A 14071-nucleotide genomic window follows, 5' to 3' on the forward strand; every position below is an offset into this window, starting at 1 on the left:
GAATTACCAGAAAATGAATTACTGGAATTTGAATTACTGGAAAATGAATTACTGGAATTTGAATTCTGGAAAATGAATTACATTTATGTAAAATGAATTACATTTCTGGAAAATGAATTACATTTCCAGAAAACATCTGGAAAACGTTTTATGATGTTTGGAAGATGTTATTTAAACATTTTTTCGGTATATTTTAGTGAAATAAAATTTTATAAATTATATTAATTATTTATTAAAGTAATAGTACTATATTATATTTTAAAAATATTAATTAGTATATTTTAATATCTTTACTAAAATATTATTGAAATATATAAATAATATTATTCATTATTAAATATATAAAAAAATTATTATATATTTATTAAAATAAAAATATAATATCTTATATTATTATAATATAATTGATTATTTTATATAATATTAAAAATATAATATTATATTATTATAAATATTAATAAATATATTTTAAATATTTTAATAATTAATATTTTGATGAAAATGATATTAAAATATTTTATTAATATTAAATTCATAAAATAAAATTATTTTGAGTATTTTTGTTTTGAAGTGAAAAGTTCGGAAAATGACTTACGGAAAATGAATCCGTAAGTCATTTTACAGAAAACACAAAGGAAATTCTGTTACTAGGAAAATGAATTACATTCCGGAAAACGAATTACGTGAAACAAACACGGGAAAACGTTTTCCGAAAAACGAATTACGTGAAACAAACACGGGAAAATATTTTCCGGAAAACAAATTACGTGAAACAAATACGGGAATTCGGGGAAAACCAATTCCGTAATTCCAATTACGGAAACAAACGTACCCTTACCTTTTTTTCTACCTTTTACTGTTGATTATCTTTAAAAAATACTGTTGATTAAATTAAAAAGATTAGTATACTTTAAAGTAAAAAAGTAGTCGGATTAATAAATTAGAGCAAGTTTTTAGACCGGGGAATTGTTTTTACAAAATAGAAAGATATAAATAGCTTTAATTGATTATATTATTGTTATTATAATTTAAGTTGTAACATTTATGTAACTTGTTAACTTGTCACTAAATTCAGTAATGTTATAATAGTATGCATTTACTGTAATAACTACAATCGAACTCAAGAAAACAACAAAAACCGACAACACATATTTATGTTAAATATATAAAATCAATCTATGATGGAATATATAAAAACGACTTCAGTGATAAAAAAATTATTATTATTCTTTGAGATCTGGAGTTCAAACATAAGAAATATTAAGAGTGTGAACGTTCGACGTCAAATGATTAAGAATTATCTTAGAACATATAATATATTGTACTTATCCGAGATTAATAAAAAAAAAATATATGACGAGACTGGTTTGATATAAAAACGGAAAACCATTGCTTTGGATTTATATGACTGTATAAAGAAGAAAGATGAACGATGAAACAGAGGCGAGTTCATCGCTTCTTCGAGCAAAGAACATGCAACCAAAAAACCCACCTTTACATTTTCATTATAAAAAATACTGTCCCTTCCTTACAACTCTTATTGCTCTGCTTTCACTTCCAAAGGCGGGCAGCTTTGGCAAAATATGAAGGAAAAAAAAAAACTCTAACGGGCTAGTCCTGCGAGGTAGCAGAATACTAAAAAAGAAGGCGTTTGGAAGGTGCAGATTGTAGGAGCAATCGTAGCCGGCTTGTAAGCTTGTAGATCAAGGTCCACTGCATAGCCATCTCTGAATCTTTTAGCTGCCTAACTATGAAAGCCTAAGAGAAAGAGATGAAACCATTAGGAAGCGATTAAGGGTTCAAACAAAATTCAACAGTAGTTCATGGTTTTACGAATGTCTGAATTTTAGATTCACCATTAGAAAGAGATAAAACAAAAATTCAACAACCAAATGATTAGTGAAACACAAATCAAACAAAGCTCCTTCTGTGTTCACCTGCAGACGTTTCCCGAGCTGGACTTCAACTTCTGTACCAAAGGATATATTACTGGCCAAAGATTTAAGAGGATCAGCCGTGGGATCAACCGAGAGCAAACTAGGGATTTGTGGCGCATGCACTAGCCTCCACCTGGCCTGACCAAACTCTCCCTTCCCTTCAATTCTTGGCGTCAGCGTCTCAAGTGTTGCAGTTGAAAGCTTTTTAAACGCTAGTTGGCCATCACCTTCCAATATGGACTCAACCAATTGACTCTCAAATACTCTGGCAGCCTGTGCTCAAGGGAAATTTACAACAAACAACTATAGTGCGTGAGATTTTTTAAAAAATTATGAATTTGGAAACTGCAAACGGGATGATTAATTACACTGAAACCTAGGGCAAAAGTTGTAGACATATCCAAGCTAACCTTATATATTCACTGCCGCATAGCACAACTATCTTGTTAGACCAACAGAACCCATTGACACAGACAGAGATCAGACACATGCATTCAACAAGAATGCAATTACGCGAAACAAATTATATGATATTCAACTCATTATCTCTAGAGAAAATTTGCATAGCATGGCAAAGAAAGATATTCCAGTTCCAGAATGGTTTGGCATAATCCTTCCTTTGACAAAAAAGCTAATTCACTGTATAAAGCAAAAACAATAAATTGTCGATCATAGTTTACAAACGATAATTCATTAAATGATACCATAGGATGCAACCCTGGTACAAGAGGTTGTAACCTACTTCCTTAAGGTTAAAAGCGGGACACAGGCTTCCGGATCATGTTATAGAAGAAATAGATCATTTCAGAGAATCCAGTGGATGAGTATCTGTTATATATTAATGAGATCTCAAATTCTTATAAAAAAAAAGTATCTGTTTTATATTACCTCAGTGGATGAGAGAACATCCTGCTCCACAGAATGAGTTGAGGTCACCACCACAGAATGAGTTGAGGTCACCACCAACTTGTCCTGCCAATTGCTGGCTCGACTTTGAATCCTGAATTGCCATTCCGACCCAACCAAAGCTAAGTTCAGCATTGGATCTAGACCATGCTCAGGTTCAAATTTAGAAAGGTTTAGATGTTCCCTCTTAAGCCTCACCTGCATTTGCAGAATTCAACATCAACATATCAAATTCAGTAATAAAACCAACCCACAAGAAAAAAATTTGGAGACGAGAGAAAATTAACAGAGAATGCATAAGAGATAAGATCTCACTTGAGTTGCAACAAGATTCACATCGCCATTCTCAAATGTTAAAATGCCCTTGGGTTCAATCCATTTTGGATGAGCCGGGCCATTCAACTCGAGTTCCCCACTAACAGAAAAGTTAAGAAATAAAGGAAAAACTATCCTCAATTCTGGTCCTAAAACAAGCCTCAAATCACTAAGGCGGACATCAAGGCTTGGTTTAATTTTCACTTGGTCCATCCCCTTCTCCACTTCAGCTGATTTATCTGCACAAAACAATAAATGATTCATTTAGATGATCGGAAACAAATAATACATCCAAATTGACAAGCAACAATAGATAAAAGGCTTCAATTTCACAGAAATTCAGTAAATATAAACCGATGGAATATCCTTTTTCTTCATTTCAGGAAATTGATATTCTCTCTTATTATCTTTAATATGAAGCTTCACCTACACATTAGCAACCTAATTTGCGCAGAAAATAAGAACAAAAGATAAAGATATGTTTAAGGTCAAGGTCAATAGAATTGGAACGTAAGACATGATTAGACAAGCACATATACCAGTCACTTATTTTCTAATATAAAATTTCACCAATAGACAAATTCTTAAATCACTGAATTTTTATTCTAATTTTAAAGATTTATTTAACTTAGCATTGGTATACTCTCACAAGTAAATGGGCGATAAATGCAACACCAACTAATAGGCGGCAAGAGGAATATTTAAAAGGATCTGTTATAAGGCACTGCATTAAATAAGATTCTTTTTCTATATAAGCCTAGAAGTCTTATCCAGTTATTGAAAAAGGAACATTTCAACAATATCTACAGACAGTCCAGAATTTTAAAATCAAATTAAAAGTATACTTGATTTTTATTCAAGTCTCCAGTGAGTGCAAGAGGAAACAAGATGGCATCAGAATTGAAAATATGGGAGTTTGGTCCTTGAAAAAGCAGGTTCAGAACAGGAAAACCGTGAAGCATAGCTAGAAGCAACTGCTTGATTGAATCCAGCACCTGGAAGCCGGGACTGGTTTGATGCCAACCTATTAAAAGGTGCAGGTCCACTACCCTTATCATGAGACAAATATGCCTCTCCATGGCTCAATTTAATATTCCCCGAGATATTTGGCTGCAATATGGAACCAGTTATCTGCAACTGGGTGTCAACCTGGCCACTGATATCAGCAATATGTCAGTTCTCCGCAACGAAAATTAAACCAATGATAGATAATAAAAACCCTAATATAAATTACATTAGGAACCAACCCAACCCAAAATAATTTAGTTTAACCTTCAAACCAAGTTAAAACGTGAAGGGAAAAAAATCATTCTAAGGTTCAGAGGGTGTACTGTGGATAAGGAATCTCATCTATGTCAATGCAATCTTGCTCATTGGTTAGATTGCAAAGAACCAAGGAAAAGGAAAACGGATATGAAATTGAACCACTACACAAAATGAGACAGATATAGGTCTTCATTATTTATTTTGAGAGAAAATGATAGAGCGTAAAAATGTTCCAAAGACAGAAAAATTTACCTCAGGATGTTCTTTGATAGTACTTCGAGAAATTCACATTTCAGCTCAATTTTATCACCCAGGGATGCCTCACTTGTTCTAAGTGGCAAATTCCCTGCTCTCCAAGGATGCAATGCATACCTTATTTTCTTCCACATTTACAGTGCCACCAATGTTTGTAAGAGGTTATCTGAGTGCTGGCGAATATATAGATGCCTTGTGGAATGATGCAGATCCATCAAGCACAGGTTGTTCAACTGTGCCTTTAACCTGGGCATTAAAAGACATAAAAAGTTGATAGTTAATACTAAACAAATCTAGCTTATTTATGCAAATTTTCCATAAGTGATTAGGTATTTCTTCAGCTAACCCACCTGCAGCGTAATATCAGCATTGCCGCTAATCCAGTCTGCATAAGGAGATAATCCTGTCAACAACATCATGTCCTCATCCTTTATATCAGCGTCAATTCTAACTTCTACAACATCTAAGATGTTCCAGTTTACACCTTTAAGGCTTTCTGCTAACTGTGCATCCCAACCTTCTTCTGTTCTCTCTCGAAAGGTACTAGCTTTATCAGTTGACTCCTTATCCCTTTCTTTCACCCATCCAGGGGCCAATGATCTCCCGCTTTGTTCTGTGTCTGTTTTACTAAGTTGTTATAGTTATATCAGTAATATTTTTGGAGCATGAGAATACAACATCAGAATTTTTAGATGTAATAAAGAAAAATGAAGAAGAAATACAATTAGACTTAAATTTTAAGGGAAAAAAACAACATAATCATATTTTATTAAGTTGTTATAGTTATATCTGTAATTTTATAGAATTATTAATTTGTAGTATTGAAGGACCATAAATTTACATAAAAGTCTTTCAAAAAATTATTATGTTAATTTATTGAATTATTAATTTATAGAATATTAATTCATAAAAGTTATACTGTATTTTTATTCACCGTGACTTTGTATGCACTGATTTCTTTTTATAAGTAATGAACATGTAAATACTTTATGTAAGAGGGTTACCTCTTTTTGGATTACATCAACTATAGTCATATGAGTGCATTGTAAGAGTTTTCTTTTTAAAAAAATAGTTTAAAATTTAAATATTTAATATTATTATTAAAATATTTTTTAAATTAAATAATAATATTATACATTAAAATTATATGTTTAAATAATATTTAAGTTCTCTAATATTAAAATGTATACAATGATAGAATTACTCGAATACTTGCACTTCTAAAATTATTCTTTTATTTTAGGATATTTTGAACAACAATTTTGGAAGACGCCGGAGTACAATGCGTCTTTAGCAAGACACAAAGATCATAATGCTTCTTTAGGTTTTTTGAAAAAGATGGATAAAACAGAAACAAAATTATCAAGGTGTGTATAGAGAAGACACATTGTGGTCCATACGTCTTCTTTGAGAAAACTAAGAATGTATTGTATTTCTGACATCTTCTATATGACATTGTAACAATCGTCATACTTCAATAAATAATTTACGATAAATATTATGTGAAGAATTTTTTTTCTCACAATATTATGTGAAGATTTTTGCATTGTTTGTATATAATATATTAATTTAATATATGAAAAATATAAAAAAAAAATTATTAAAAAATATTAGAAATCTTACGTGTTTTGGGTGAAATATCAGCCTTTTAACAAATTTTCATGTACGATAGTTTTTCTTTTACTAATGAATTTAGAGTAGAAAGATTATGAGGTAAAAATGATGAAACATAAGAGAGGCAACCAAATTAACCAACAAACGATTAAAAAAAAAGGTATAATGCCAAAAATAGATCACAATGTTTATTAAAATAATTATTTTGACTCCTATATTTTTTTAGAATATTTTCTCCCCCAACGTTTCACTAAAAATTTTATTTATAGATGAAAACTATTAGTTAACATACGAATAACGCTATGAAATAAGAACATTTTTAACCTAAAATAAATTGTGAAGAGTTAAAATGTTATAGAAAAAAATAAATAAAATAATTATTTTGTCAAATATTAAACATTAGTACTAAAATACTTCAAAAAGGATAGAACATAAACTAGGATGACTATTTTAATAAAAATTGGACGTAATTTTGGTATATACTAAAAATTTAACTCAAACGTTAATGGTTGTACCGCTATTGATCCTGCATCATCATCATCATATGATCATGGATCTCCCCTCTCTCTGTCTTTTATTAAACAATCTTCCGATAACCCCGTTTTCCTTTTTTTCTTAGTTTATTTCATTTCATTTAATTTATTCTCCAAAGCCCTTTGTTTATATCTCTAGTACTCCTTATCCTCTTCTTCTTCTCTGAACATCAAACCCCCTTGAAGCCTCGTTCCATTTCTCTGATCAACACGACATGGCTTTCGATGGTTTTGTCTCCGACCATACTAAGGGCCTGCAAACCCTTGCTCTAAACGATCCCCAACCCTCAGCTGCGGACCTCGATCACTGGGAAAGAGTCCAATGCAAGGCAGAGATAGTAGGGCACCCCATGTACGCCAGTTGTTGGAAGCTCACGTCGCCTGCCTACGTGTTGCCACTCCTGTCGACCAGCTTGCTCAGATCGATGCTCAGTTGGCTAGGTCTCAACAAGTGTTGGCTTAGTACTCCTCAGCTGCTGCCGCTGGTGCTGCTGAGGAAGAACTCGAATACTTCATGGTGATCCTTTTCTTTTCTCGTTTCCTGATATGGATCCTTTGTGTTTTTTTATGAGTCATATCATATGCAATCATCGGCATCTTTTCAGTTACAACTGAAAAACAGAAATAACAAATTTAGTTTCTTAACACTCCCCCTCAAGTTGGTGGGTAGAAGATATCCTTTACCCCCAACTTGGATACAAGATATTCATGTTGTTGCACTCCTAAAGCTTTGGTAAAAATGTCTGCTAACTGCTCTGAAGAGGATACAAACTCTGTCTTGATGAGTCCTCATTGTATTTTCTCCCTTATAAAATGACAATCGATTTCTATGTGTTTGGTGCGCTCATGATAAACTGAATTCGCTGCAATCTGAAGGGCAGCCTTGTTATCACAATATAACTTGACTGGGTGTCTTTTTTCCAATCCAAGCTCACTGGCTAAACCATTCAACCATGTTAATTCTGCTGTTGTAGCAGCCATGCTTCTGTATTCTGCTTCAGCAGATGATCTGGCAATAACGTTTTGCTTCTTAGACTTCCATGAAATCAATGAATTCCCAAGCTTAATACAAAAACCTGAAACATACCTTCTTGTAATAGGACATGCAGCCCAGTCTGAATCACAATATGCTTTGAGTTCATAGTTGCTGTTTGAATCCATCAGAATCCCCTGTCCAGGACTCCCTTTTATATACCTCACTATCCTTAATGCAGAATGTAAATGAGATTCCTTAGGCTGTTGCATAAACTGGCTCAAGTAATGCACAACAAAGGTTATATCAGGTCTGGTATGCGTGAGGTAAATAAGTCTTCCAATAAGCCTTTGATAGATACTCTTGTCAACTAACAACACATCATTTTCAACACTTCCTTTTGTGCACAACTCATCATACTCTGTTGTAGTGAGCCTAACATTTTGCTCAAGAGGAGTTCTTGCAGGTTTTGAACCACTCATTCCTGATTCCTCAATCAATTCAAGAGCATACTTGCGCTGATTAACTAAGATTCCTTCTTTCGACCTCATAATCTCAAGCCCCAAAAAATACTTTAGTTCACCAAGATCCTTCATCTTAAAACTTTTGTTCAAAAGAATCTTTAAATCATTAATCAAACAACTATCATTACCAGTAATCAGCAAGCCATCAACATAAATCAGCAGAACTACAATCTTCTTATCCTTTCTCATTGTGAACAAAGAATAATCAAATTTGCTTTGTTCATAACCAGCCCCTAAAAGAGCCTCAGTCAACTTTAAATTCCATTGCCTAGATGCTTGTTTCAAGCCATAAAGAGATTTTTGCAGTCTACACACCATATTTTCCCCCTGACTGCAAAAACCAGGAAGAAGTTCCATATATACTTCTTCAGAAAAATCACCTTGTAAAAAAGCATTATATACATCAAGCTGAAAGAGAGGCCAATCAAACACAGAAGCAATGGCAAGGAGAAAACGAACAATAACCAATTTGACTACTGGGGAGAAAGTATCCACATAATCCACACACACTTTCTGATTATATCCCTTGGCCACCAAACGAGCTTTATATCTTTCTATGGCACCAAAAACATTATACTTAATCCGATAAACCCATTTGCAACCAATTGGAAATTTTCCATAAGGTAAAGAAACAACTGACCAGGTTTTATTTGATTCAAGAGAAAGAATTTTGTCCTTCATGGCCTGTACCCATTCAGGATGTTGAATGGCCTCATGATAAGACTTAGGTTCAACAGACTTCGAAATAGAAGAAACAAAAGACTGTGTGCGACAGGGAAGATGATTGTAAGAAATGAAATCTGAAATGGGATAATTGGAGGTAGAAACAGAATTGCAAATAAAATCATTTAACCATTGAGGTTGCTTAGGAACCCTAGTAGATTTTCTAACCAAGACTGGAGCTACTGGAACTATAGAAGATTCTAACTGTTGTGATGATTGCCCAAATTCAACATTAGAAGAAGAAACAGGTGGGACAACAGGAACATGTTGCTGACCAAAAGAAAGATTTAAGAACTTAGAGTCAGGAACAAAGGGAATAAAAGGAAAGAAAGAACTTGTTTGAACAGGAAATTTAAAAGGAAACACTTGTTCATGAAAAATAACATCCTTATTTACAAAGAACTTCTTAGAGGTAAGATCAAATAAGAGATAACCTTTTTGAGTGTTAGAATAACCCATGAAAACAGAGGGTAAGGCTCGAAGAGCAAATTTGTCAGTTGGCTTTGGATCAGTAGCATAACACAAACAACCAAAAATTTTCAGAATATACATGTCAGGGACTTTATGATAAAGAAGCTCATAAGGTGTTTTCCATTGTAAAACAGAAGAAGGGAGTCTGTTTATAATGAAACAAGTTGTTAATACACATTCACCCTAGAATTTAATAGGTACTTTTGACTGAAAACGTAAAGCCCTAGCTACCTCTAAGAGATGTCTATGTTTTTGTTCTGCAACTCCATTTTGCTGTGGAGTTTGAACACATGAACTTTGGTGCAAAATGCCAAGAGAAGAGAAAAAAGGAGAGCAATGAGAATTGAAAAATTCTGTACCATTGTCACTTCTAATAATTTTAGTGACAGAGGAAAAATGAGTAGAAGAGAATGAAAGAAACTGTTTAAGAAACAAAATAGCATCATTTTTTACCCTCAAGAGATAAACCCAAGTCATTCTTGTGCAATCATCAACAATAGTAAAAAAATATCTATGACCACTATGAGTAGAAATTCTATAAGGACCCCATAGATCTATATGAATTAGTTCAAAGGGTATTGAAGATCGAGTAGAACTAAGAGGAAATGGCAACCTAGTTTGTTTTGCTAAAGGACAAACATTGCAAGTGTGAATAGAATTTACATCAAACTTATCATAAACATAAGAAGTAAGCCTTTTCATAGAAGAAGCAAAAGCATGCCCAAATCTAGCATGCCAAAGACTAGTTTTATTAGAAACAACAATATCATGTACAGAATGAACACAAGAAACATCCCCAGTACTAGTCAAAGAATTTGAAAACAAACCAATAGCTCCTTTAGACTCAAAAATGTAAAGTCCATTAAACCTTCTACCAATCCCCTTGATCATGCCATTGTAAAGATCCTGCAAGATACAAATGTCAGGATGAAAAGAAACGACACATGCATGATCTTTAGCAAGCCGAGAGACAGAAATCAAATTATGGGAAAAGCTGGGAACAAACAGAACATTGGAAAGAATTAATTCAGAATTTAACCTATGAGACCCTATATGAGTGACAGTTTCAGTATGACCATTAGGCAAATGAACAAAACGGTGAACAAGACATAAAACAAGAAATTGCAAGCTCTTGAATACAGACAAAATATGATCAGTTGCACCAGTATCTATAATCCAATAGACACAATAGTTACTGGAAGCAGGTAAATTACAACCAACAGTACCTGCAAGATTCGCACTGGAATCTAAGGTTGAACTTTTGCTCAGCAAACCCAAGATTTGATGATACTGCTCGGGAGTGAAAGAAGGCACTGCTGAAACGGTAGAGGAAACCATCGAGCCACTCTCAACTTCTCCATTAACAGCAGGCATAGAGTTAACTGCCATGGCAGCCTGAGAAACTTTTTTTCTGTTGAATTTGAAGTTTGGTGGAAAGCCAATAAGTCGGTAACAACGATCGCGACTGTGGCCCTTGATTTTACAGTAGTCACACGTTCCACTGAAACATTTTCGTTCACTGCCTTTGGAAGCATTTGTGAACATCACAGAGGCTTCAATAGGCGAGACGGACAGTTGAGCTCGATGCAGCTCCTCCTGAATAATCATGGAGTAGGCTTGATTGACAGTAGGCAGAGGCTTCATGAGGAGAATTTGTCTTCGAATAGCAGAATAAGTTTCATTGAGTCCCATCAGAAATTGGAACAATCGTTGTTGAGCCACAAGAATCGAATTCTGTTGAGCAGCCTCGCAATCACAAAAGGAGAAAGGAACAAGCGTCGTGTACTCGTCCCACAAAAGTTTAAGACGAGTGAAGTAAACGGAGATAGATGAGTCACCTTGTGCGAGCGTTGCAATTTAGCGGTGGAGAAAGAAAACCCTAAAGCCATCGATTTTATCGAGTCGCTCTTTGAGATCTTTCCAAACGGCTTCGACAGTCGAAGCAAACACGATGCCAGTAGAGAGATCCTGGCTAACAGAGTTCAAGATCCACGAGAGCACGAGAGCATTGCAGCGCTCCCATTGAGACTGCAGCAGACCTTCATAATCATCCCTTCGATAACTCCCATCGACAAAGCCAAGCTTGTTCTTGGCGAGAAGCGCGATGCGCATAGACCTGCTCCACAAACTATAATTCTCGGCACCAGTAAGCTGTTGTGACACCAATTGAACTCCCGGCGTGTCTGAGGGATGTAGAAAGAGGGGGTGATTTGAGTCAATCGTGAGTGCCATAATCTCTAAGAGAAAATGATTTGGGGAAGAGAAGAGAAACACTGGAACTGCTGAAAGAAAACGGGCCACAAAACTTAGCAAAGTATGGGCCAAACAGGAAACCCAAGAGAAAATAACCCAGAAACTGATACCATGTTAAATTTACAAAGATTGTTCTGAATAATACCTCTCTTATTAATGGATAGAAAATGTTACAAATATATACAACTCTAATCTAACTAATTAACTGTAAATTAGTTACAACTGAAAAACAGAAATAACAAATTTAGTTTCTTAACACATTCTCTTTTTCTCTTACATTTGATGTAGGCAAATTATGTTCTATTGCTTGGCTTCTTCAAAGACCAATTGCAACAACATGTTCGTCTTCATGCAATGGAAGCAGTTATGGCTTGTTGGGATCTTGAGCAATCACTTAAAAGTTTAACAGGTACACCCATCTCCCTACAGTAAACAGCTTCCGGGATGGATAGCATGAAGTAGGATTAGCATCTCGATTCATCGTTATACTGTACATGAGCTATGTTATTCGTTTCGGTTATATCTTGGTTTCACTTGTCAACTTCCCTTTTGCCAACCATTCCTCTTGGTCCCAGCCAATTGTTTCCGCTAGTTCTCTACTAGTGAACATTGCTTGAGATTTTCCGAGTTATATAAGTTGTAGATTGTTAACCAATCTCTCTCAGAGCCCAAACTAGACACCATGGCAGAGCAGTGGTAATCACTATGATCTTGCTACATTAACTCAATAGGAACTGCAAAAAAGTCTATTGATCAGCCATAGAAGTTGGTTCAGTCTTTGAATTATACATCCAGCTTTCACGCTTTCTGTAAGTCATAATAATGAATTTAATCCTTCCCTGTTTATTTTGATTGTTTTGGAAAATGACTGCATTAACTGCGGATTGAAGTGGTAAAAACATAGAGCTAAACTAGACATCATGAGCAGGTGTATCTCCAGGTGAAGGAACTGGTGCAACCATGTCTGATGATGAAGATGAGGTTGTAGATAGTGATACCAGCTTGTTTGATGGAAGTTTCGATGGGATTTACAGCATGGGGTTTGGCCCCCTGGTCTCAACCGAGACCGAGAGATCATTAATGGAGCGAGTTAGGCAAGAACTGAAGCACGAGCTGAAACAGGTATGACTTTACGAATTTAAAATTAAAATCATTCGACATGTAACACTACAGCTAAATATGCTCTGGTCATTCAGGGTTACAAGGAGAAAATTGTGGACGTTAGAGAGGAAATTCTGCGTAAGAGACGAGCCGGAAAGCTACCAGGTGATACCATCTCATTTTAAAAAGCTTGGTGGCAGTCACATTCCAAGTGGCCGTACCCAACCGTAAGTGTGATATGTTTCCCTGATAGTTCTGATCATCAAAGTATGTTGTTTTCAACTGTTTTTATGACAAAAGTGTCTCCTCAAAATATTGCTTCAGGAGGAAGACAAATCAAATTTAGTGCAGGAAACAGGTTTGCAGTTAAAGCAGATTAACAACTGGTTCATAAACCAGAGAAAAAGGAATTGGTATAGTAACCCCTCTTCCTCTCTGAAGAGCAAGCGTAAGAGGTAGACTGCTTATGTCGCATTCATATTTCTCGATCAAGATGAGCTTTTCTCGAGTACCATTGACAAATCTTGGATTGGAAAAGAAGTAACACAGGTTAAACCTGTAATGATCACTTGGTGTAAATTAAAGAGAAAAAAAAAGGATATCTTAATAGTTAACTCCACGTTTCTTTGTCGATCTGTTCATAGTAGTGGGACTTCAGCTTGAAACTGTTGCAATGGGAATGGCCAGCATTCCTCTGTAAACCTTTTCAGCTTTAAAAATTGCTTGAGGTGAGCACCAGTCAGTTCCAGGTGTATGGTAATCCGCTGATATATGCGTAACAATGTTGTTTTAGATTAAATTATCTACTCGAATGAATATACATATGTGTGTGTATGTATATATATATATATATATATATAATGTTTCTACATGTAAAGTCGCTGTTTATTTAATGTAATAATGCTTCAAAATTTTGATCAAGTTTCCAGCTGCAAACACTAATATCTAGAAGACTGCTTAATTTGTGCAGAACTAAGGTTCAAGCTGAAGCTTGCGAAAGCATCAGGTAAAGTTACTGAAAAAGGTTTATCAATATGCCATGGATTTAAATATAATTGCATCTGCATGTAAAATGTTGAATCAGATATTTATAAATAAAAATGCAATTATTCTACTGGAATATTAAGAGTTAAAACAAGATGATTTATTTTAAAAAAATTACTTGGAGCCATAATAGAAGTGTAATAAAAGAATTCCATG

The 14071-nt window shown here is 34.6% G+C and overlaps 2 pseudogenes; one reads left to right on the forward strand and one right to left on the reverse strand.

Annotated features, from left to right (window-relative positions):
- Positions 1–1611: 1611 nt before the first annotated feature.
- LOC120166525 lies at positions 1612–6150 on the reverse strand (annotated as a pseudogene).
- An 851-nt stretch (positions 6151–7001) lies between these two features.
- LOC120166371 lies at positions 7002–13435 on the forward strand (annotated as a pseudogene).
- Positions 13436–14071: the final 636 nt, after the last annotated feature.

This window comes from Hibiscus syriacus, unplaced genomic scaffold (genome assembly GCF_006381635.1).
Source record: "Hibiscus syriacus cultivar Baekdansim isolate YM2019G1 unplaced genomic scaffold, ASM638163v2 tig00111640_pilon, whole genome shotgun sequence".
Lineage (NCBI taxonomy): Eukaryota > Viridiplantae > Streptophyta > Magnoliopsida > Malvales > Malvaceae > Hibiscus > Hibiscus syriacus.